The sequence below is a fragment of the Jaculus jaculus genome, chromosome 7 (genome assembly GCF_020740685.1).
Source record: "Jaculus jaculus isolate mJacJac1 chromosome 7, mJacJac1.mat.Y.cur, whole genome shotgun sequence".
NCBI classification, from domain to species: domain Eukaryota; kingdom Metazoa; phylum Chordata; class Mammalia; order Rodentia; family Dipodidae; genus Jaculus; species Jaculus jaculus.
This window is the reverse complement of record NC_059108.1, coordinates 64631064-64657453: the sequence shown is the minus strand read 5'-3', so window position 1 is coordinate 64657453 and position 26390 is coordinate 64631064. Positions and strand designations below refer to the sequence as shown.

The 26390-nt window shown below is 39.1% G+C and overlaps 1 protein-coding gene across 4 annotated transcripts in view; it reads right to left on the bottom strand.

The window, feature by feature from the left end:
- Nucleotides 1-26390, bottom strand: part of Bach2 (BTB domain and CNC homolog 2) — a 475485-nt gene that overhangs the window by 207529 nt on the left and 241566 nt on the right. For 2 of the 4 annotated variants that reach the window (XM_045154010.1, XM_045154009.1), the window contains one exon: nt 21865-22013. The exons of the other annotated variants lie outside the window; for them this stretch is intronic. The gene's annotated coding sequence lies outside the window, so the exon portion shown is untranslated. The remainder of the gene's footprint in view (nt 1-21864; nt 22014-26390) is intronic. 4 annotated transcript variants of the gene reach the window in all.

The following is a 26390-nucleotide window of genomic DNA, read 5'->3' as shown; positions in this document are numbered from 1 at the left end:
CTTCCTGTCCTCACATAGCTTATAAAAATGTTTCTGAGCTGCTCCCTGGCTCATTTACTATGACAAGAAGGAGCAAAAAGGAAATAAAACAGATGGCACATGGAGAGGAGGTAGTACCACCCTCTGTAGTTATTTGTCTTCACAGTAATTTCTCTTGCTTGGGTGAGACTTCAAATGTTTCTCAGATATACCAATGGCTTATTCCTGCTCAAGAATCATGCAGATGAAGCCCCTTTACAAAGCTACAGGTCATAAGGGATGTTTACTGTGACTTTTGTTGTTTCTAAAAGAAATCATCTCGGCTTCCCTCCAATCATCTCCAAACTGACTCCACAAAAATATAATCTGATTCTGGTTCAGAGATGACAGGTGGCACATGCATAATTAAAGATGACCTAAAACAGAATGCTCTCATTCCTGGCATATTATCAGCCACTCAAGCAAGGCAATTATCAGTAGATGATCTTTTCTGTCAACACAGGCAGAGATTTCTTAATTAAAAGAATTCTGTAAGTATGCCATGTGTGTGTGTATGTATGAATGTGTGTGTGTGTGTGTATGTATGTGTGTGTGTGTGTATATATATATATGTGTGTGTGTGTGTGTGTGTGTGTATGTGTGTACATATATATATATATGTGTGTGTGTGTGTGTGTGTGTGTGTGTGTGTGTGTGTCACATTTCAAGCATCAAAAGTGGGACAATTCTGGGGTTTTGTCAGAGACCCTGGCATAAGCTGACAAGAAAATCTCCAATTTTTTCATCCACAGTCCTGTTGAGGTTTGAAAATACACCAAGCTCCCTTAAAGTCCCAAAGCAAAGAAGGACAAAGTCAAATTAAAACAAAAATAATTATAGTTTTCTTCAAAGCAGAGTTGTTCTTTTCCCACGTTTCACCAATATCAGAAGGATTTGGCTGGGGGGATGGATCAGTGGTTGAAGGCACTTGCTTGCAAAACCTATTGAACAAAGTTCAATTTCCCAGCATCCACATGTGTTCACACACACACACACACACACACACACACACACACACAAAGACACACACATAAAATAAATAATTTTTAAAGATGAAATGAACCTTCAGATTGAATCTCAGTTATTTACCTATTGATATATATTTTGCATCAGTGCTAGGGCTTGAAATCATATCCTTATGCTTGACCAGTATGGTGGTTAATTCAGGTGTCCCCCATAAACTTAGGTGTTCTAAATGCTAGGTTCCCAGCTGATGGAGATTTGGGAATTAACACCTCTTAGAGGCACTGAATTGTTCAGGGCAGGCTTGTGGGTATTACAGCCAGTGTCCCCTTGCCAGTGTTTGGCACACTCTCCTGTTCCTGTTGTGCACCTTATGTGGACCAGAGGGTGATGTCCACCCGCTCATGTCGTCATTTTCCCTGCCATCATGGAGCATCCTCTAGAGTCTGTAAGCCAAAATAAAACCCTCTTTCCCCCCAAAAGCTGCTCTTAGTCAGGTAGTTTCTGCTAGCAATGTGAACCTTACTGCAACAAGCAGTAAGCTCTCTTACCAACTGTGATCTCCTCTCCTCAGCCAGAATCTAATTTGAGGGATTTTTTTTAATTTGGAAGAAATAATTGTTACTCAGATAAAGAAGTTTTTTTTTTTTTTTTCCCCACCAAGTGGATAGAGTTCCCATTTCAGACAAGGGAGGGAAGAGGGACTGCATTTCCTAAGAGTACATTGATTTTTATAAATTATAGGGCTTAGTTTTATATAAATGAATGCATTTTAGCTTTTCTTAGAACAGAAATTGCTCTAATAAGACAAGCAATTTTCTTTTCTTTTTTTTAAAAGAGTGGTTAGGAAGATAATGGGTTTTTAAAATCCATGTAAAAATTGCCTTTTATGAGACAGAGAACTTCATATTTGTGGTACATATTTTGCCACATTTCACAAGAGTTCTTATTGTTTAAATTCTTATGTCCTTATGTCATACGTGAACAAGAGACTTCATTGTTTATTTGAACATGTCTTTATGGGATTTCTGGTGGTGGAGCTGTGTTGTTTGTGGTTTTTTCTTTTCCTCATCAAGTCAGAACAAAAGTCTCTTTTTAATCAACACTGGGAACTCAGGAACATGGCAGTGTGTAGGAGCATTATCGGTTGTAAACACTGCAATGATAATGTAAGTGAAGTGCTAACATGAATGGGTTGACTTCAAACAAGTAAGGCGAGGTTGACCAAAAAGTATCTTTTACACAGAAGACTTTAAGGCCTTGTAAAACAGAAGCACTTCGTAAGTCAATTAAGAATTAGCCAGGAAACTATCACAGCAACAGAATTCTATGCCTTTCAAAATGTCTTACTTGGAAGATTTTTCATTTAGAACATTAGGGAAAAAATACCAGCCATCTTTGGGGAAAACATGATCAGGTAGTAGGCAGTGGGATCATTAATGGGAGTTTCAGCAGGACCCAAAGCTTAAGTTCATTATATTTCTCAGAACTAAGAATAGCTACTGAATGAGTACTCACAATTCTCCACAGACCTATTCCTCCTCAGGAGCTTCCTCTTGCTCCCTTTCCAATTTCAATGTAAGAAAAAGATGAGAGAACAGTCAGACATGAGTAGAGCAGCAGGAACAAAGGAAGCTCCTCAGAATGGAGAGAAGCTAAGCTAGTTCCATTTTAGATGCTGTCAAATCCCTTCCTCCAGGGCTCAATTTAGAATAAGTCATAGATACAGCTGACAGCATGTTATCAAGAAGCCAGGAAAAAAAGCCACATATGTAGTGTGGTAAACATCCAAACACATGTGATTTCCCTAACTATGTATGGATGAAAGAACACAAAAGGGATAAGGTACATTAAAATAGAAAAAAATAACAAAAGTGGGAATAGTTTAGTGAGTTTATTTAGAAAGAAAATGATTTTCCATACAGTTAAGAGCCTCCAACTTCCTTTACAGCCTTAGGGAATAAGCCGAATCCGTAGGCATCACCTTCCTATGCTGAGGACGGCACACAGCACTAACACATTGATGTGATGCTTTCATACATAGATGACACTTCAGAATCACCAAGTAAAATCTCCCCACCCTTATAATGGAACGTAGGGCTTTGCTTGTGCTAGCCAAAAGTGCATTCTTGGGCTGGAGAGATGGCTTAGCTGTTAAACACTTGCCTGTGAAGCCTAAGGACCCTTGAGGCTTGATTCCCCAGGACCCACATAAGCCAGATGCACAAGGAGGCACACACATCTGGAGTTCGTTTGCAGTGTCTGGAGGCCCTGGTGTGACCATTCTCTCTCTCTCTCTTTCTCTGTCTGTCACTCTCAAATAAATAAAAATAAAAATAAACAAAACAAATTTAAAAGAAAAAAATGCATTCTCCCACTAAGCTATATCAGGACACTTGAAATATTTTTAAGGTGGTGGAACCCTGCATAAATAGAAATATTCACCATCTCATATTTAATCAAGGTGTTTCCTATCCACTCTCAAACCTGGTTTTTCAAGTATGGTGGCTTTATGATATATTATGATTTAATAAAATAAATTTGTAACTAAGGCTACAAAAACAGATGAAATTACAATATCCTGAAATGGATAGAATATTATTTTAAAATATCTATTTATTTGAGATAGAGAGGGAGAAAGAGAAGAGGCAGATAGAGAGAATGGGTACATCAGGGCTTCCAGCTACTCCAAACAAACTCCAGACACATGTGCCACCTTGTGCATCCAATGAGTACAAATCCCTAGGTCTTTAGGCTTCACAGGCAAGTGACTTTAACCACTAATCCATCTCTCCAGCCCAAGTATTATCTTAGAAAGACTAAATACATTATTGTTACTACTGTTATCTACTTGTGACCTTGTTTTGTGAAGACTGCTAGATACCTGACATTTGGGGTCCCATGGAGATATCTTGCAGAACTTGTGCTCTCCTGGCTAATGGTTTCTTAGAGATGCTATTGGATTTTTTTCAATACAGACAAAGTATGACACACGTTTAAGAAAGTCAAAATTGCTGCTTCAGAATCTGATTAATCGGCGGGGGGTGGGGGGGCATTTACTTTCTACCTAACAAGTGCTTATAACAAATTCCAGAGCACCTGTGATTGATTTCTTCAAGAATTGGCATTTAGTGTTAAACTAGACAATGGAGACTAACACTGGTCAATGACTGAAGAGACCTCACTAGTAATCAATATGTTCACTTCTCACAATTCCTTTTGGAAATGGTGAGGTGGATCAACTCATAAAAGTGTAGTGACGAAAGAAAATGGAAGTGAAAAAAAGTAATTCTAGTAATCAACTTCCTCTCAAAAATATTTATCTATTTATTTATGTGCGTGTGTGCACACACACATGTGCTTGCCAAGACCTCTTATTACTACAAACAAACAGCAGAGGCTTGTGCCACTTTTTTCCCCCACCATTTTTATTAGCATTTTCCATGATTATAAAAAATATCCCATGGTAATACCCTCCCTCCTTCCCTCCTCCCACTGCACTTTCCCCTTTGAAATTCCATTCTCCATCATATTACCTCCCCATCTCAATCATTGTAGTTACATATATACAATACCAACCTATTAAGAACCCTCCTCCCTTCCTTTCTCTTCCCTTTTATATCTCCTTTTTAACTTACTGGCCTCTGCTACTAAGTATTTTCATTCTCACACTGAAGCCCAATCATCTGTAGCTAGGATCCACAATGAGGGAGAACATGTAGCACTTGGCTTTCTGGGCTTGGGTTATCTCACTTAGTATAATCCTTTCCAGATCCATCCATTTTTCTGCAAATTTCATAACTTCATTTTTCTTTATCACTGAGTAGAACTCCGTTGTATAAATGTGCCACATCTTCATTATCCACTCATCAGTTGAGGGACATCTAGGCTGGTTCCATTTCCCAGCTATTATAAATTGAGCAGCAATAAACATGGTTGAGCACGTACTTCTAAGTAAATGAGATGAGTCCTTAGGATATATGCCTAGGTGTGCTATAGCTGGGTCATATGATAGATCAATCTTTAGCTGTTTTAGGAACCTCCACACTGATTTCCACACTGGCTGGACCAGATTGCATTCCTACCAGCAGTGTAGAAGGGTTCCTCTTTTTCCACATCCCTGCCAACATTTATGAAAATTTGTTTTCATGATGGTAGCCAATCTGACACGGGTGAGATGGAATCTCAATGTAGTTTTAATCTGCATTTCCCTGATGACTAGTGACATAGAACATTTTTTTAGATGCTTATATGCCATTCGTATTTCTTCCTTTGAGAATGCTCTATTTAGCTCCATAGCCCATTCGTCCATTGGCTTCTTTGATTCCTTATTATTTAACTTTTTGAGTTCTTTGTATATCCTAGATATTAATCCTCTATCAGATATATAGCTGGTGAAGATTTTTTCCCATTCTTTAGGTTGCCTCTTTGCTTTTTTCACTGTTTCCTTTGCAGTGCAAAATCTTTGTAATTTCCTGAGGTCCCAGTGATTAATCTGTGGTTTTATTGCCTGAGCAATTGGAGTTGTATTCAGAAAGTCTTTGCCAAGACCAATATGTTGAAGAGTTTCTCCTACTTTTTCCTCTAGCAGTTTTAGAGTTTCAGGTCTGATGTTAAGGTCTTTAATCCATTTGGACTTAATTCTTGTGCATGGCGAGAGAGAAGAATTTATTTTCATCCTTCTGAAGATATATATCCAGTTTTCCCAACACCATTTGCTGAAGAGGCTATCTTTTATCCAGTGAGTATTTTTAGCATTTTTATCGAATATCAGGTGGCTATAGCTACTTGGGCTTACATCTGGGTCCTCTATTCTGTTCCACTGACCTACATGTCTGTTGTTGTGCCAGTACCACGCTGTTTTTTGTTACTATGGCTCTGTAGTATAGGTTAAAATCAGGTATGGTGATACCACCAGCCATATATCTATATGTATGTATATATATTTGTTTGTTTGTTTGTTTTTCGAGGTAGGGTGGTCCAGGCTGACCTGGAATTAACTCTGTCATCTCAGGGTGGCCTTGAACTCATGGCAATCCTCCTACCTCTGCCTACCGAGTGCTGGGATTAAAGGCGTGCACCACCACGCCCGGCTAACCAGCCTTATTTTTGTTGCTCAGTATTATTTTAGATATTTGAGGTTTTTTGTGATTCCAAATGAATTTTTGGATTGTTTTTTTCTATTTCCATGAAGAATGCTTTTGGAATTTTGATAGGGATTGCATTAAATGTATAGATTGCTTTTGGTAGGATTGCCATTTTCACAATATTGATTCTTCCAATCCAGGAACAGGGGATGTTTCTCCACTTTCTAGTGTCTTCTGCAATTTCTCGCTTAAGTGTTTTAAAGTTCTCATTGTAGAGATTCTTTATTTCCTTGGTTAGGTTTATTCCAAGGTACTTTATTTTTTTTGATGCAATTGTGAATGGGAGTGATTCTCTGATTTCATCCTCTGTGTGTTTGTTGTTAGCATATATGAAGGCTACTGATTTCTCTGTATTTATTTTGTATCCTGCTACATGACTGTAGGTTTTGCGTCTGTCTTATATAGGCAGTTTGAGAATTTAACTCTGGCTGGCAGGCTTTGGAAGGAAGCACCTTTAACAGCTGAGCCATCTTCCTAGCCTCTCAACTATCCTTAACTTTGAGTTCTTTCACAGAATGAAATTTTATGCACTAAGGGGATGGAAGGTATTGCAAGGAAGGTGGTAACAGGAATGAACTAAGACACACATGCTCTTTTAGTTCGTTTTAGGGGGTACTGCAGATTGAACCTAGAGCCTTGCATATGCTAGGTGATTAACAAAGGGGAACACATGTATGACAGAAGCTAGTGATTACCATCCCTGCAGCTAGTTACACCACAGTATCTTCTGCTGTGTGCTGACAGCCTTCTCATTTTCTCCTCTCATTCCAACACAATGCCTTCAGGTCTAAGTAATGTAATTTACTAGAGTGGAATTCCCTTGGTACTCTGTGCAGCACTTGGTGACAGTATCATTTATCCTCCAGTGTCATGGCCTGACACCAATATATTGGCTTTCATCCGTCATTCACAGCAGACAATGCAATTTCTCCTTCTGCTGTGCCCTGCCACTGTGAGCGGGTACAAATTTACTTCATTCAGCCTTAATTACAAACCTTGGTTGAAGTGCATTCATTAGATTTATATTTCGTACTCCAAATGTCAGTCTTATTGAAAATTCCAGTTTCCTGAGGATTTATCCATCAGCAGAAAATGCATCCCATGACTGAGTACACTCTGCCAACAAGGCAGGCATTCACTTAAAATACATCATTGGAGTAAATCTCCATCACAAATACTTTAAATCATTCAACCAATGGAAGAGTAAGCCTGGCCTGGCCAGTACCCTGAAGCAGCACATGAAGGACATGTTAAAACTGCCATTATACAGGCAACAGTGTGCAATGTATAGACAGAATGCATCTCAGAATCTCTGACATTCCTCATGAAGGTGTGGGAGGGAATCACAGCCAGAGCCTAATTTGTCACCTCTTGTCTATGATTTTTACAGAAACTTCAGTCTGTAGCAAAGTGCAATGAGGCTGGCAAGGATAACGGTGGGATGTGTGTAGGAGGGAACAAGAGATGTATCTGCAATGTCAGGAACTCTGAAAGTTATCAGAAAGGATCTGCTCAGCTGGAAGAGCATGTTTCTCTTTTGTTCAACAGAAATGGACCACACAACACTGTCTGGATGCAAGGGGAATTAAGATATGGTTATAATAAAAGACAAATCTTCCTGCCAATTGTCTTGAGAAATGTCTCCATTGTAGGCTAGAGGCTTCTAATACTAAAAGCCAGAAAATTCAGTGATGATGCTAACATACACACTATGGTCAGCAGTGTTCTTTGGGACAGAGATGATAACAGATCATGAAAAGGACAGGAATGACTGGACAGCTCATGAAAGGGCAATCTAAAAGAAATTATAGGAAAATCTGGCAAAATATATTCATTGATAACTACCAACCATCACTGTTTCCTGTTTCCATCTGTACCCTGTTGTAATGTATTAGCTTACAGATCTCATTCATGACTTCATGTCAGGTTCCAGGAGAGGTACAGCCAAGGTGCTGTCACTGTTTTCTACTTTAATTTGATAAACGAGGAAAAAGTATCCCAGCAAGGTCATGGGGAAGCTGAAGGAAAAGTCCAGTTTGAACTCTTATCATCTAATTCTTTTTTTTTTTTTTTTTTGGGGGGGTAGGGTCTCACTCTAGCCCAGGCTGACCTGGAATTCACTATAGAGTCTCAGGGTGGCCTTGAACTCACAGCAATCCTCCTACCTCTGCCTTCTGAGTGCTGGGATTAAAGGCATGCGCCTCCACACCCGGCTTCATTTAATTCTTATAGAGCTTCTAAAGGCTAAGCAAAAAGTTATGTGGTAGCTATAGTTAAACTCTTCTATTATAAAATAGACAATACACTTATTGTGCAATCAAAAAACTTCAGTGGGTAGAACAGGACTCTGAGAAGGTAAGCATATATTATATTAGACAACATAATTTATAAAGACAGTGGAAATAAAAGTTATTATTTTCTTCTGCTCATCAACATCTGGCCAATTTTATATTTTTTGTAGGAAACAATAATACTATAAAAGGTAATTGCTCCTGAAGCTGTGCTCATTCCCATCTGAAATATCTAAACTCTTGCTTGACAGTAACATTAGTGTTCTCTCTTTTATAATGTATACTAGGGGGTGCTACCATTAACATGCGCTGGTGTTAGACTAGAAATACCAATGCTTGAATAGTGTGAGGATAAAAATAACTGAGTATGTTCAACACAGTGCTAATCTAAAAAGAAACACATATGTTACATTAAGCTCATTTGATTGCAAAATAAAAACAATCCCACAGATAGCATTAGTAGTTCTGAATAGTCAAATTAAGTTGTGCATGGTGGTGCATGCCTTTGATCCCAGCCCTCTGGAGGCTGAGATAGGAGGATCACTGTGAGTTTGTCACTGTGGTAGGAGGAACACAGTGAGTTCCAGGTTAGCTTGATTTAAAGTGAGACCCTGCCTAAAAGACAAACCAAATAACAAAACAAAAAGTAAGCAAACAAAAAAAATCAAATACAGAATCAGAGACTCATCCTTTGTCCATTTAATCCTAAAATTTCCATTCCAAACAGAGAGGCAAACACCAGATGCCCTGAAATTCTCCACCATGCCTTTATTATAGGTCAACAGCATAAGTAAGAATACCAACATCATCTTACAGAGCTCTGGCTTTATGTTTCATGTGTACTATATTGAATCTTCACAAGTGACCTAGGAAATAGGTATTATTAGGTATAGGTATTATTTTCAAATAATGACACCTGGGCCTAAGAGAGGTTAAAGAAATAGATATAGGGCAAGAGTTTGCTCGGGGTCTTTTTCCTTCTGAAGCTCTCGTCTCACTTTCGCCACTGTATGGAGATGGCAACCACAGCTGGAGTACTGTGATTGGCAGCCTTCATTTCTCAGAGGCTTCTGGAATGACTGCTCTCTTGACTCATCTACTTCATAGATTGTATCAATCAAATGGAAAAGCTCAGAACACTTGCACACATGCCCATTCCCTGGAATGCCATAGTAACTCAGTCAGTGAACAGGGCAGCACCAACTCTGGGATCATGAAAGTACACATTTCCCTATAAATGTTGGTGCCACCTCTCTTTGGTGTTTCTTCTAGCTACAAGCTGGGACATTATCACTTGTTGTGGTTGCAGCAGACTCAGAAGCTAGATGAAGGGGAGTTTTTACATGGTTAACAGCTCCTCTAACATGTGTACCTAGAGGATACTTCAGAGCAGACATGTGTCTATCCTTGTCTCCCACCACCAACACCTTATCTATTTTCCAGTCTCTAGGATTATACTACTAACAGACCCTTTTCTCAGTGTTCCATGAGTTTATAAGAAACAACTATCTAACAATGAGTCATATAAAATGGACATTGCAGATTGTCATTCCAAATAAGACCTGTGCTTTTTAAAAAAAGACTCAAGGATCTTGGGCTGTAGAGATGACTTAGTGGTTAAGCACTTTCCTGTGAAGCCTACAGTCTACCATTCAAGGTTCGAGTCCCCAGTACTCACATAAGCCAGATGCACAAGGTGGCGCATGTATCTAGAGATTGTTTGCAGTGGCTGGAGGCTCTGTGCACTCATTCTCTCTCTCTCTCTCTCACACACACTTTCAACTAACTAACTAACTAACTAAATAAATAAATAAAAATAAACAAAATTTTAAAAAAGACACAAGGATCTTGCCACTTCCTTCATCAAGACAATTTATATTAATATGTGTTTTCCCTCAGAAGGGGAAAATAATGATAAATATCATGTTTAGACAAAAAGTGAAAAATCCTGGCTGTCTTATTTAAACAGATATATTTATTTTATTTTATTTGTTTCCCGATATATCACTTACCAGATGCAAAGATGTGGGCAAACCAGTCATCAGAACCAACAGAGTGATCTTGCTTGCACTACATATTCTGATTTGTATGAATCTTATTTTTAGCCATGCACAAAGGGCAATAAATGGAAAATCTTATTCTAACAACTCCTTTTTCTGGGCCACCCACACTGCTTAACCTACCGCACAACTTCACAAATGTAAAAAAAACCCCCAACCTAGGGTTTGTTCTAACAAAGAATGCAAAGTGGCTACAATGTGTGACACTTTTTCCAGTTAGTGTTTGTACTTTTGTTCTTTTTCTGTATCAGGACTTTCAGGGAAAACAAAGTTGCTTATCTCTGGGCATATTCAACATCTCTAAGTTGGTATGTAATTCAGTACAAGCAAATCTGCCATGAACACATCTCAGATAACCTCTGGCAAATAAATGCACACACAAACCTTACATTCAGGACAGGTGACAACTACAACATTTTGTTTTAAAACAATGATGGTATTTTAAAAGTTCTTCCAGATAATAAGAGTGGTATCAGAAGTATAGACCAGGTAGCAAGAAGGCATTAGAAGCAGAGACATGTATACAATAGGTCATCAGGAATGTTTTTGTCAAACTTTAGCTATTGCATTTGGCTTTTAGTCTGCAGTGGATCATGTTCAGCAAGGTACATTCCCCTTATCATCCCTTCTGTGTATATATATATTAATTTTTATTTATTTATTTGAGAGCGACAGACACAGGGAGAAAGAGAGAAAGACAGATAGAGGGAGAGAGAGAGAATGGGCGCGCCAGGGCTTCCAGCCTCTGCCAACGAACTCCAGACGCGTGCGCCCCCTTGTGCATCTGGCTAACGTGGGACCTGGGGAACCGAGCCTTGAACCCGGGTCCTTAGGCTTCACAGGCAAGCGCTTAACCGCTAAGCCATCTCTCCAGCCCCTGTATATTTTTATCTCTATCTGTCTTAACCATGCTTTACCACCCCACACTCCAAGACTTATCAAGCATTAACTCACATAAGGATGTCACTGCAGAGTGAGGCATCTGTTCACAGACAACTACATAAATAGCAATGAGCAAAAAACAATGGAAAAGACATCTGCTAAGGACCTGAAGATAGAAATGAGCGTCTCTTTTTTATTATGGTCTCTTCATATTTCAATGAAAAGTTATTAAGGCCTCAAGGTAACAAAAATGCTTGATCTTCTGAGATTCCTCTCCACAAAAAAACACCTGACAACAGCAAAATTATGCAGATAGTGATTACTTCTTAAAAATTTAGTTCAACAAAATAAGACACAAAAAGAGTCAACTTTAAGAAAAGTACTATTACCTGTGCACTTGTTTATTATCCAGAAGTGTAACGAAGTATTCTATCATCCTCTGGTAGTGATCATACCCTGCAGAGCTAAGACCTTCTTCTGAATATGCAGTACTAGAGCTAAAGTAATGTCTCTGAAAACATTTTTGGGACATCAGTCCATTCTCATCAGCTTCTGATTTGTGTAGTAAAAGTACGGGCAACTAAGTATTACTAAAAGTGGGTCATATACCCCTGGGAAACAACCACACCACCCCCAAGTCAGACACCAAATGACTATGCTGGGACAGGTGGGCAGGGCCTGAACACACAGTGGAAGCAAAACTTTTATGTGGTGAGGAGCATTTTAGTTTTCACTAGTTTGGGCAAGAGAAAGTTATTCTCAATGTCAATTACAAAGCCAACTAACTTTTAGCATACTCTTAAAACTATGCGACAATTTTTTTAATGGGAAATTCATATATAACATCATCAACAGTCCAAAGCATAGTGTCAGGCTGAAATGATATGCCCAGCCTGAATGCTGTGACTCAGTGAAGCAAGGTGGTCAAACTGAAACTGAAGACATTAGTATTACCTTCTCTAGGGGAGGATCAAAGTACTGTGCACAACTTCCCCACACCTGTATGCAATTGGGGCATCAAATGTAATCGCAGATATTTACCAAAACACCTGTCAGCTGCTAGGGGAGGTGATAAAAATGGAGTGATGTGAAATGCACACATTCATTCACCTGTCATTGAAGAAGCACAGAAATATGCAAGTCAATCCATACTGAGTACTTGGTTCATAAAAGACACAGAAGATCTAAGGGATGCAGAAAAGTCTCTCTGCTTTCAAGGAATGTAAGTGTCTTATACAGGAGATAATAAGACCTGAAGCCATGTTTGTAACCCAAATCTCTTGTGGGAACTGCTTATTAAATACTTCTTATTGATAAGGTCTGTGGATGATACTTCTTATGGGTTCTTTAATAACCCCTTAAGTTTAACTTGGTTTTTCTTTCCACGCTTGAGGCCCTTCTTAACCCTCAACCCAGTCCCAAGATCAGCCCTCTCTAAAGGGAAGTATAGAGACACTAGCAGACCCTCAAAGCCATACCTCAAAGCAGAACAATTGGAGGAGACCATCACTGAAAGGGGATAGGAGACAAAGTTGAAGGAAAACTCTTGTTTGGAGGATAAAAAGGCAGGCATTTAAAGAAATTAGAGTTTCACTGGAGTCCATATTCTTGGTTTGTGGGTGGGGAATGGAGGGACCCAACTAAGTTAGGCTGTCTTGTGCCTGTCAACTTGGCTCATAGTGCATAGATTACTAAATTTTAACTAATTATATACAATTAGTTGGCCTAGCACTAAAACTATCTGTACATAAGTGAATATTACTCTTTTGATTCCAGAGACACATAAAGATCTTACACATCCACTTAATATGATTTTTATTGAGTATAGGAATAAAAATCCTGGTTGAGAGAAGCTCCTATATCATAAAAGTACTGATGAGTGCATATAGGTGTACAAGAGTTGATTAATTAAACTTGAAGGGGAAAAATAAGCAATTTAAAGATCTTTTTCCTATAAAACAAAATCTAATATTATTGTTCCCAAGTACACCAAAGTGCATTTTGTATCAGGGCAGATCACTGCTTATAAATTTAGAATTGGGTGGCTGAGAAAACATTTGAAAAATACATAAAAGTATTTATTAGGTTGTATGCGGGTAGTCAGATTATATGTAATTTGTTTACTTTTTAATGTTTTTCTCTTATTGTACTGATTATGTACAATAAATATGTACCTAATAACATTTTGAACAATAATGGGCCACTTGGAGAAGGTGGTTCCATCAGATTATATTGTTTAGTGTGTCCTGGCTGTGTAAGTTAGTTCACTTACTCAATGATGTTCACCCAGTGAGAAAACTGACTAATGACACACTTCTCAGACTACATTTCTACCATTAAGTGACCCATGACTATATTACTTTTCTAAGGACAAAAAAAAAAAAAGCTACCTTGACATTGACAAAAGGAAACATTTATTATTTTCTGATTTTGACTTCCTAGAAATTTATATCATATTTGATACACAGCATCTATTATAATTATCTGGTTGGAAATAAGTAAGGTGTGGAAGATTGAAAAATGTGCTAGCAATGATATTAGAGTATCCAATTAAGCACTATAGGACTTTGGAATTCTTGCTATCCTACAAAGTCTTGCAAATACTGCCCTGTGGACATAACAGAAACATTTTTCTTAAACATGATCCCCACTTTCTGTATTTCCTGTCTGTATCCAACCTGCAGGCACTAAACTCTCTCACAATCAGTTAATGGGGCATTCTGAATGACATGCTGTCATTCCCTTTAGTATGAGGGATCACAACAGAGCACTCAGGCCACTTCTTACATCTCCAGCAGGGCTAGGGAAATGGCTCAGTGGCTAATGGTGCTCACTTGCAAAGCCTGGCAGCAATTCTGTAGCACCCAGGTAAAGCCAGACACAAAAAGTGGTACATGTGTCTAATGTTCCTTTGCAGCAACAAGAAACTCTGGTGCACCCAAATACTTCTGTGTGCAAATAATTAAGTAATTAAAATAAAACAGACCAACAGAATTAGCATTAAAATTATGCACATATTCTACAATGATTATAAAAGCTAAAAATATAGGTTCATGAGATTATTTTATTCATTACTTTTAAGATAAATTCTATTCCAACTTATGGATTATTTTCAAAATATACATGGAAGATCTAACCCTTTAATTCTGGCACTAGAAAGGTAGCTAAAGGAAAAACTTGAATAATTTCTTAAGAAAAATAAAAATCAATGTTGAGTTTTCTGTTGTCAGTCAACATTTCTAGATTCTTCTAGATTTCATGAAGGCATGGAAAGAGATGAAATTAAACCTACTAATTAGATCAGGACAAGAAGATTTTTTGCTTTTTTTTTTTTTTTTTTTGGTTAATGCTTTTTGTTGAAGGTCTTTCCAAAGCAATTTCTTTTTTAAATTCTAAAACAGTTAGCTATTCTCAATAGAGAATGCAGGCAGGTGTTATTGGCTACAGATATCCTCCAAGGTATATCCCACCTTCACAGAAAAATATAAAACTATTTTTTTTCATGTGGCTTATATTTCTAAAACAGGGAAATGGATATTAGGTGAGATGAGGTGAGGTGGAGTATATGGGAAGGCCTGTGGTGGGGGTGGAAAGTTGAAAGGTTAGATAATTCAGAGTCTGTTGTTTTTGTTTTTTACATTCCAGTTAGATAAGCTTTCAATAAATACAAGTCAGTATCTGTAGCCAGGCACATGTGAACCCAAAGAAACATGAGGGTCTTGTCTGGGTAATGGCTGGTTTGGTTGTCTTCTGTGGAGAAATCTTTGTCAGTGTCCTATCCCTGCCATGATGCTTGCTCAGCTATTGAGTACATGCATTTTGATTAAATTCTATATCCTATTCATTTCAGCCCCAGCTTGGGTATTTCCCTGAGTATGTTAGAGAGCTCTTAGTTTCTCTGTTCTTAGATTTGTTGATGTGAGTTTATTTCTATGTAGGTTTGAAAGTAAGCACCTTTAACTACTGGGCCGTCTTCCCAGCCCTCTTAAATTGGTTTGGAACAGTCTGGTGTGAGGATGAGGGAGCTGATGAAATAATTTTACTATTTTTTCCTGGTTATACCATTTCTTTTTAAAATTCTTTTTATTTATTTTTATTTACTTATTTGAGATAGAGAGAAAGAGGGAGGAAGGGAGAGACAGAGACAGAGACAGACAGAGAGAGAGAGAGAGAGAGAGAGAGAGAGAGAGAGAGAGAGAGAGAGAGAGAGAGAGAATGGGCACATCAGGGCCTTCAGCCATTGCAAACAAACTCCAGATGCACGTGCCACCTGATGCATTTGGCTTACATGAGTCCCGGGGAATCGAGCCTCAAACTGGCGTCCTTAGGCTTCACAGGCAAGTGCTTAACCACTAAGCCATCTCTCTAGTCCCGAGTTACACCATTTCTTTAAACCACCTTGCTTTGCTGATGTGGAAGGAGGTGCAATATCACCTGAACCCCTGAAACAGGGTTGCTCCAGTTCCTCCAGACTGTATTCCTAAGCAAGCCCAAGGCCAGAACAGTGTAGACAGTGTCCTGGAGTTGTGTGCCTAAGAGTGGGTCTTGTTCCATGTAAGTGTTCATATAGGGCAAACCAGGGAACAAAGACTTGCCTCAAAATCCAGTGTACCCTTGAATGTAGACTAAAAGATAGAACCCTCAACAGTATGGGTGGAGCACCTGAAAAGAAGGGCCATGGAGAAAGTGGGATGAAGCCTCACTTTAAAAAAATTTTTGGCTCTCGCCTGTAACTCCCAGTACTAGAAATTGGTTGCTACCCACAATGAGCTGCTGATCAGAGAGAACTATGAGGTTCCCAAAACAAGACAGGCTTCTGGCTGGGCATGGTGGTGCACAGCTTTAATTCCAGCACTTGGGAGGCAGAGGTAGGAGGATCACCATGAGTTTGAGGCCACCCTGAGACTACATAGTGAATACCATGTTAGCCTGAGCTAGAGCAAGACTCTACCTAGGAAAACAAACAAACAAAGGCTTCTGTCAAAGCACTTGATTACCTGCCTAAGGCAAAAGGTAAGACCATATTGCTGAAGACACCATATGCTACTGACACAGAACAGAGACATGGCTAGAATCTAGAAGAGAGCCAGTCCCAGACAGCCTGTCTTGTGCTGGAAAGTGCTACATGAGCTACTGGGGGAAGTGGCTAACAATGGCATGGGCAACCAGGAGCCTAAGCTACTCAGAAGTAAACACCCTGACAAGATGTACACACCAATGCAATGGCGGCACATGGACTTGGTGGGTAACCAATGGCTTTCTGATTGGCTAAGAGATTTGCTCAGCATGAAGGAACCCATATCTGGAATTAGTAACCAGGTCAGAATCCTATGGAGACAAAGATTATGCTCTCCAATGTCAAACTCCTACTAGTCTTTGGCTAAAAAATGGGCTACATCCATCAAATTATCCCTAAGTTAATAATGCTTATCCCACTTGACCTATGCTGACTTCGCTTCCCTTTGGAGAATCTGTTTTTCTCTTTCAGAAGGTAGCAAGACCCAAATAAATAAATCATCCCTCATACTTCAGCCAAGCCCCAGCTAAAACCACAGGGAATTGGGAAGATGAGCAAGACTGCTGCCTGACAATCAGCACCAGGGTGAAGGAGACAGATGAAGAGGATACTCAATACCTACCAAAGCAGATCTAGAGGCTCCTGAGAGCTTATCACTTAAATAGACTTAAAACATACCCACCAAGGCTCAGAGAATTTTGCAGAAGAGGGGGCAGAAAGACTGTAAGAGCCACAGACTGGGATGTCATGCCCTGAGGCACTGCCTACCCCCAATAACAGACTGTTGTTCCCACCCACAATGTATAACCCAGAACCCCATGAGGAATACAAACAACCCCACAGGGCATGGCCCCTGCAGAATGGAGGCAGAAAGGAGGGAAAGGATGATACCAATGCATGATGTATCCATACTAAATATATCTGTATTAAAAATAAATAAAGAAAGAAAGAAAGAAAGAAAGAAAGAAAGAAAGAAAGAAAGAAAGAAAGAAAGAAAGACAGAAGAAAAAAATCCAGTGTACAAGAAAAGGAAAAATATACCAAAGCCAACTTTACATGTTTATGAGTACACACACATACACACACCCCAATACCTTAAAGAGAAAGATTATTTTAGAACAATGGCTTCTGAGCATAACCACCCTGTCTTGTACTTGGCTTTAATAAAACTAAAGATTATCAAACTGTTTCTGCCCATGAATCCTCATATATTACTCTAGGAGTTCTAACTCTTAGCTCCAGGGCCTAATGACAGTGGCATAGAGCTGAAGACAATATGACTATTAGATCAAGTGAGAATCTGCTGGCTGTGTTTCAAGGCCAACTTTCTAGAAACATAGAATATAAGCAAAAATTTTTCCCATGGCCACTTACTGACCTGTTCTGTTACTTATGGCTACAATGATACCAGTTCTTCTTGACTGCACAGAGACGGGGTGATGGTGAAAATCTACCTCATTTTGAATGTGAAGAGGCATCATAATAATCAGATCCTGTCACAGGAATAACACCTGCTGTTACTAGTTTTCTCTTAAACTTTCCTTTTCTCTTACACTGGGTTCTGGTGCAGGTCTCTGTTCCCTGGTTTGCCCTATATGAACACCAACATGGAGCAGAACCTATTATGAGCCATTGTTAGGCACACAACTTCAGGACACTGTCCACACTGCTCTGGCCTTGGGCTGCTTTAGGAATATACTTTGGAAGAAATGGAGCCCAGTTTTTTTGAGTTTATTTTAACATGTGCATTTAAATTTATCTGCAGGATTTCTGGCTTTATTAAAGTTTAAGCAATAGTTGTGTTCCTTCATCATATAGTTGCTTGGTAGTTGCTTTAGTAGCAGTGAATATTCTTATTTATTTATTTTTATTAACAACTTCCATGATTATAAAAAATACCCCATGGTAATGCCCCCTCCCCCCAGCAGTGAATATTCTTAATTCTAAAGACATAATAAAAAGAATTGCAAATCCTGAATGCTATTTTGAATGATAAAATTTACCATATCCAAGTACAATGCTAAAAATAACACACAATGCTTTGTTGATGGAGCTTACATGCTCAGCAATTCCTCAAATGTTTCCTGAACAGTAGCATTCATACTATTTTTATATCCACATTGACTTAGTTAAATGAAAGAAAAACATTACTAAAATTCCTACAATGAAAGCTTAGAATGCATATACCTAGGCACATGTGCACATTTGTACGTCTGCTGTCATGTATCCAAGTGTGCATTTGTTTAGCTAAACTCTTTATTTTTTTCTAATGATACAGAGTTCTTATTCTTGGCAGAGAGGCAATTAGCTTATTTACATCTAAAATAATATCAAGCTAATTCATAAAATATTTTATACCTGGGAACTTAAAACTCCATAAAAATATAGACCTACTGATGGGTTATTTATTGAAGGTGTGCCTCCTTTCACATGTGTTTTGTAAATGAAATTACATTTAGGCATATCAGGGAGGAATTTGATGATTCACTTTGAACAGAAACAATATATTCCTCAAGTATGAAGGAAAGCCTTTCCCTTTTGAGCACATCTAACAACATGATGAGCACTGCAGCTACTGCAGCACTATTCACTGACCCAGGTGTCCAACAACAGAGAAATGGATAAGGAAAATGTGATTATATATATCATATCATATATTATACTATATATAATATCTATTCATATTATAACACTGTATTATATATTATATGTTATTATACTATACTATATACTATTATATTTTGTATGTGTGTGTATGAATTTTGTTTAGCCTAAAGAAGACTAAAGCTATGCCATTTGCAGAAAAATGGATGCAACAGGAGACAATCATAGTAAACAAATTCAGCCAGTAACAGAAAGACAAATATTATATCACTTGCAGTGACTAGGTTTATATAGATACAAAAAGTATGCTATATATATATATATATATGACTTAAAAGTAGAAGTAAAGCTATCTAAGAGACAAAGGGGACCAACAGGAGTGGGGGTGATGAAATGGAGGGAGAGAGTATGAAAGGGAATATGTTAAATATACTATACAGTGTATAAAAGTTATAAACCAAAACATTTTTAAAAATGAGTTTGAATGGAGTACAATGTTTGGATGAAAAAAGCCACTCCCAGAAGCCACACCCAGTGCCAAGGGTGGACTATATCCCTATGAGTAGTTGGCAAGGAAGACTCTGAGGCACCCCAAACAATACAAGCTATTGCCACTGCTGTTGGTTGTCTACCAGAACTAGATTTTAAGTCCCTACTGTTGAGCACAATGCATGCTTTGACTACAGAGCATAGAAGAATCAAGATAGGACTAAGCTGAAAACTTCCTCCTTACTGACTACCTAGAAGTGGTGGAAGGTGCTTTGCAGGCTGCTGGAGAAGAATTGTCACCAACATTCTTACTCAGCTGTGTCATCCTGCATGCTAGACCACTGACCAACCAGGCAAGATGTATCTGGTGTGACAATGGCATGACTATTATGGGGGTAATCAGCTGTTTTGTGATTGGATTTGAAATTTACTCTATAAGAGAGAATTCACTTCTGCTATTGCAAGCATGGTGAGAAGCCTGTTCTAGTTACTTTTGTGTTGCTTTCACAATACACCTGACCAAAAGCAGCTGACAGGAGGAAAGGATTTATTGTGGCTAATCGTCTGGAGGAGAAGCTTCATTATGGCAGGGTTTCCAGATGGCGCGAGCAGAGCCTGCACATCACTTCTGCCAAAGCAGATGGAAAATAGGAGCTAGAAAGAGAGCTGAGTTCTAGCAAGGCTATAATACTTTCTCCAGCAAGGTTCTACCTCCCAAATTGTCATCAGCTAGAAGCCAATTATTCAAAACACATGATTTTATGGGGGGTGGACATCTAGCTCAAACCACCAGAGAGCTGGAGGTTGGGCAGCTCACAGGTCCTAATGGAAAAGCTATTGCTTGCTGTTGTTTTGCTAAATGCACATGATGTGTCATGTGGCCAGCAAATTGCCTTCTGAATATTTCTGTTTATACCCATAGATTAGTGCTGCTAGCTCTGGTCAGAAGTGCTTCTTGTATTGGGAAGCAGCTACTTGCAAAGGCTCATAACTGGTTAAAATTCAGCCCTAAGTGAGCCATCTATTTTACACACTCCATAGCTCATGGGATATCACTGAAGAGGAGGTAGAAAGAGTGGAAGAGACAGAGAAGGGGGTGAAATGTTCTCAGCATGATCATTGAGCTTGATCTTTCAGCAGCTCTGAGTATCTACCCAAGATTAGGCCCATGGACACTCCTACATGGAGGGAGGCAGGGCTCATTGTGTCTTCCCTGTCTCTGAGGATTTACAGGCAGTTAATGGTTGCTGAGGGAGATAGAGACATCCTTCAGTATTGTAGACACTGGTAAATTGTCCATGCTTCTTTAAATAATCCTTTACCCATGCTCCAGTAAGGAACTCTAATTAAATCCACTAGTACATAAAATGAGACATCCAAGTAAAAGGGGGATGAGTTGGGAAGAGGAAGAGGAAAAGGAAAGCTAGAGTGAGACCCTATCTCAAAACACACACATACACACACACACACACACCTATCATATCTATCTATCTATATATAAATATGTATGTATGTGTATACACACACACACACACACACACACACACATATATATATGTATGTATGTGTATACACACACACACAAAAATAGAAAACTGTATTCATCATATAAGGCTTATAACAGCACTACTAGTTTCTTCTTTTGAAAACCAAGAGCAAAGAATGGCTGGAAATGGCAGGAGAAAGGCTGGCTCATGATATAATAGCATCTTTGTGGCTAAACTTCCTAATGAGAAGGTGCTGAGTGAAACTATTTTCTGAGATATATGCCAATAAATTAAGTAAAGAATTCCATAGCTTAATGGTATGTAATATAAAAGTATGCAGTTTTATCATTCATCCCCTAATCACACTTTCAAAGCAGTGATTCTCAAATGGGATTCTTGGGCCAGCCACATCAGCATCACTTGGAAACTCATTTAAAAAGCAAATCGCTGGTCCATACCAGATCTACTCAATCAGAAGTTCTGGGTGTGAGGCCTAGCCATCTGTACTTAACCAAGCACTCCTGGTGATTCTTATATAAGCTAAAGTTAAGTTAAAGAACCACTAATATGCAGATTCCAACCCTTGCTCATTGCCTCAATTGTAATTTCCATGATGCTTGTTAAAGGGAAGGTCCTTCATGGTGTTTATAGTATACTACTTTTGTCATCTTAGAAAATATTTATCATTTTGTTTTGCCTTTTTTTGTGTTGTTTTTTTGAGGTAGGGTCTTATTCTAGCCCAGGCTGACCTGAAAGTCACTACATAGTCTCAGGATGACCTTGAACTCATGGTGATTCTCCTACCTTTGCCTCCTGAGTTCTGGGATAAAAGGCATGTGCTACCATGTCTGGCTTATCTTTTTTTTTTTTTTAAGTCAAGCAAAAGTAATCTTAGTAAAAACTTACATATAATTATTCCAGATTCTGTGCTGGCTTTGAGTCTTAGGATGCAGGGAACTGGGAAAAGGTTGAGATGAGAAGGCTACAGCAATCCATTCAGACATGGACCCCAAAGCTTGGCAGGGTAACCTTATGATAGATCAGTGAGTGTCCACCTAATCCAGGAGGAAAAGTTCATTAATAGAGTAAACTCTGCAAGTGACAATTTCCCCTCCCTCCTACCATCTCACAAGAATCTCTTTTTATGACCACTCCGGAAACTTACTGTAGTCCTTGTGGTATTTTTCTTGGCCAAACCACATATATAGAATATGATTAAATAGCTGAGTACTAATACCCAGGTGGAATACCTCTTCCCAGAAGTGTTTCCTGTGGGGACCATCCCTTAGTAGGGTACTCTTGAACTCAAAGGCAGCTTGGACATGGTAAATATCCAGTCAGTTATCTCTTTCTCTATTTCCTCTCATGAATGCTTTCAACCTATTTCAACATTCAGTTTAAGAGACACCCATGGCTATATAAATAGAAAAAATTATAGAAACAAATGATTGATAAGTTATTTTTGAGGCCTCAAATAAGTTTGTTTCAAAATAACTAATATTTAATTGGCTTTAGCTCAAGGTTCCTCATATCAAACATCTAGCCATAAAATTAGTAATATTTATTTTCTCTGATGCTTACTGGAAAACGTGGAAAATAGGTAAAGGTATAAAGAAAAATACTTCCGGTCAAGATGGTGCCCGCCTAACTGCGCAGCACCCACCCCCTCCGGAAAGAAAGACAAGGCTTTAAGGGTTCACTGGGTCTTTTAGGGGAGAGAAGTCTCTAATAGATTGCCAGTGGGAGGGTGCAGGGGGGGGATAAAGGGAACTGCTGATTCCCTTGCTCGCTGGTAGCCCACCAGTCCCCTAATCTCCCCAAGGAGCCGCCACACCCACAGTCCCAGCTTCAGGATACTCCCACATTTACTGTAGGAAAGGGGACCTAGGCCAGCATAGTTTCACTTATCTCACTGCACAGGGGTGATCGCCCAGATACCCCCACCCATGTGTAACCTCGGGCAGGCTCTTCCTGCTGGCCAGCTTAAGCTCAGGCTCCACTGATCCATCTACCCTCCACACATGCACTGCCCAGCTCTGCTTGTGCAAGCTTAGCCTGCTCTACCCATATGCCCACTTACTGATTGGGCTGCCTCCCATCCACGCAGGAGCTCAGGCCATTCCACCTGCTCACACAAGCTCAGGCTCACTCTGCCCCGCTGGCCACCTGCCAGTGTCCTGCATGCAGACTGTTTCGGTGTCCCAGTGTCCTGCTACACATGAGTTTAGGCTGCTTCAGAGCTTGGTGCTGCAGCATGCCTCTGTGCATGAGCTCAGATTGCTTTGGTGCATCACTATGTGAGAGCTCAGGCTACTTTGGTGCCCCTCCCATGCAGGAGCTCAGGCTGCTTTAGCATTTTGCCAAGTGAGAGCTCAGACTGCTTCAGCATTTGGCCTCAGGCTGCTTCAGTTTCCTGCTGTGCATGAGCTCAGGCTGATCCACCCACCCTTATGTTAGCTCAGGACTACTAAGCCCATCTGCTTGCCTGCCAGCTACCTCAGGCCAGCTCCTCCAAGAAGCACCACTTCCCCCACCCATCGAGACCACAGTCCTACTCTCCCTGCCCACACACCGTGATGGGCAGACCACAGTGCAAAATAAATAACATGAAAAATCAAATGCAAGTAAATCCAGCAAGATCACCCAGTCCTACAATGAACATCTGTAATTAAAATACAGAAGAGACATTAGGATCAGAATACCAAAATGAAGCTAAGAGCAATGCAGCCTAGACCATGCCACAGACAAACAACAAAGGACCGATAATCGTGTGGATGCTGCCCTCACTAGACTAGACCTAATAGATAAGAAAATAGAAGGAGTTCAAAGACAGTTAAGAGAAACAAAGGAAAGTGAAAAAAAAAGAGGACCTCAAAAATCAGTTGGTGATGCTAAATGAAGACAAAGAAATGCAAGGATGAATTCCAAGAAACATCAAGAAAATCAGAAAATAATGTGAAAAGGAAGCTTCACAGAGGGATGGAAACTATACATAAAAAAGTACCAGAAAATGCAAACCTAATTGAACAAGTCCAAAACTCTCTAGAAGCTGTCAAGAATAGAATCAGCCATGTGGAGGATAAAAACTCTGATCTGGAAGGCAAGACAGAAGAAGCAGTTCAAGAGTTCAAAAGTTTCAATAAGTTCAAAAAGTTCTGTGAACAGAACATGAGGGAACTGTGGAATACCCTGAAACATCCTAACATCCGGATCATGGGAATACAAGAAGGGGAAGAAATTCAGACCAAAGGCATGGAGAACATATTTAACACAATAATTGAAGAAAACTTTCCTACTCTCTCAAAAGAAAGGCCCATCAAGATATAAGAAGCTAACAGAAGTCCAAACAGACTGGACCAAAGGAGAAACTCTCCAAGACATATGGTCATTAAGACTCTAACCATTGACACTGGGGAAAAATAGCACATCACTTTTAAAGGTAACCCCATCAGAATTACTCCAGACTTCTCAATGGAAAACCTGAAAGCCAGAAGGGCCTGGAATGGAACACTGCAAAGTCTAAGAACCTATGGCTTCCAACACAAACTACTTTACCTAGCAAAAGTTTCTCTCATAATAGATGGTGAAAGAAAAACTTTCCATGACAAAACTCAGCTTTATAATTATATGAACACAAAACCAAACCTACAGAGAGTATCCCAGGAAATTCTACACACAGAAGAATCAAATACCTACAAGAAGCAGATCACAATAACCATACTCAGAGAAAGCACTAAAAACTTCAAAGTCCATGAAAACACCAAACTACATATACCAACACAATATGGCATGGATAAAATCAAACCGCACAGTCAATGCCCTAAATATTAATGGCCATGATTCACCCATCAAGAGACACTAACAAGAGCTAACAGGATGGATCAGAAAATTAGACCCCCTCAATTTGTTGTCTTCAAGAAACCCATCTCACCACTAAAGACAGACACCTCCTCAGGGTGAAAGGGTGGAAAAAAATATTCCAAGCAAACGGGAATAAGAAACAAGCAGGCATAACTATATTGATATCAGATAAAATAGACTTCAAACCAAAAAATAATCAAAAAAGACAAAGAAGGCCACTTCCTACTTATCAAGGGAATGATCCATCAAGAGGATATCACAATCATAAATCTGTATGCACCAAACACAGGGGTACAATAATTCATAAAACAAAACCAACTTGACAATAGAACATAAATAAAAACCAACAACATCATAGTTGGGGACTTTAATATACCATTATCAGTAATAGACAAATCATCCAAACAGAAACTCAACAGGGAAGTAAGAGCTCAACAAAAACATAGATCACTTAGACCTAATGGACATCTACAGAACATTCCATCCCAAATCCACAGACTACACATTCTTCCCAGCAGCCCACAGAACATTCTCTAAAATAGATCATGTACTGGGTCATAAAGCCTTCCTCCATACATTTAGGAAGATTGACATAATTCCCTGCATGATATCATATCACAATGCTATATTGCTAGAAATTAGCAACAAAAGACCCACCAAGAATCCCATCAGTACCTGGAAACTGGACAGCACACTTTTAAACAATAAATGGATAGTGGACAAACTAAAAAATGAAATTGTGAAATTTCTAGAAATGAATGACGATGAGAACACATCATACCAAAACTTATGGGACACAATGAAGGTCACAGGAGAGAATTCATAGCACTACATGCCTTCAAAACAAAGACAGAGAGATCCCAAATCAATAACATAACCTTAACCACCTAAAGGCACTGGAAAAGCAAGAAGAATCCAACCCAAAAAGCTCCAGAAAGAAAGAAATAATTAAGATCAAAGCAGAAATTAATGAATTGAAAACTAAGAAAATTGACAAAGAGCTGGTTCTTGAAAAAATAAACAAGATAGACAAACCCCTGGCCATTTTGATCAAGTAAAAAAAAACAATGAAAGGGATGCTTCAAATTAAAAAATTCAAAATGAAAAAGGAGAGGTCACTATGGACATAAGTGAAATTGGAAGAATCATCAGGACTTATTCCAAAAAGCTCTGCTCCACAAAACTGGATAATATGGAGGAAATGGATATATTGCTGGACACATATCAAAGCTATCAGAGCAGATTAATCTCCTAAAAAAAACTATCATACTCATTGAGATTGAAAAAGTAATTTAAAAAACCTCCCCCAAAAGAAGAGTACAGGGCCAGATGACTTCGCAACTGAATTCTATCAAACCTTCATGGAAGAACTCAAACCAATCTTCCTCAAACTGTGCCACACAATTGGCGAACAGGGAAAGCTTCCTAACTCCTTCTATGAAGCTAGTATCAACCTAATTTCAAAACCAAGCACAGATGCCACAAGAAAAGAAAACTACTGGCCTATTTCCCTGATGAACTTAGATGCAAAGATCCTGAACAAACTCCTCACAAACCAAATCCAACAATGT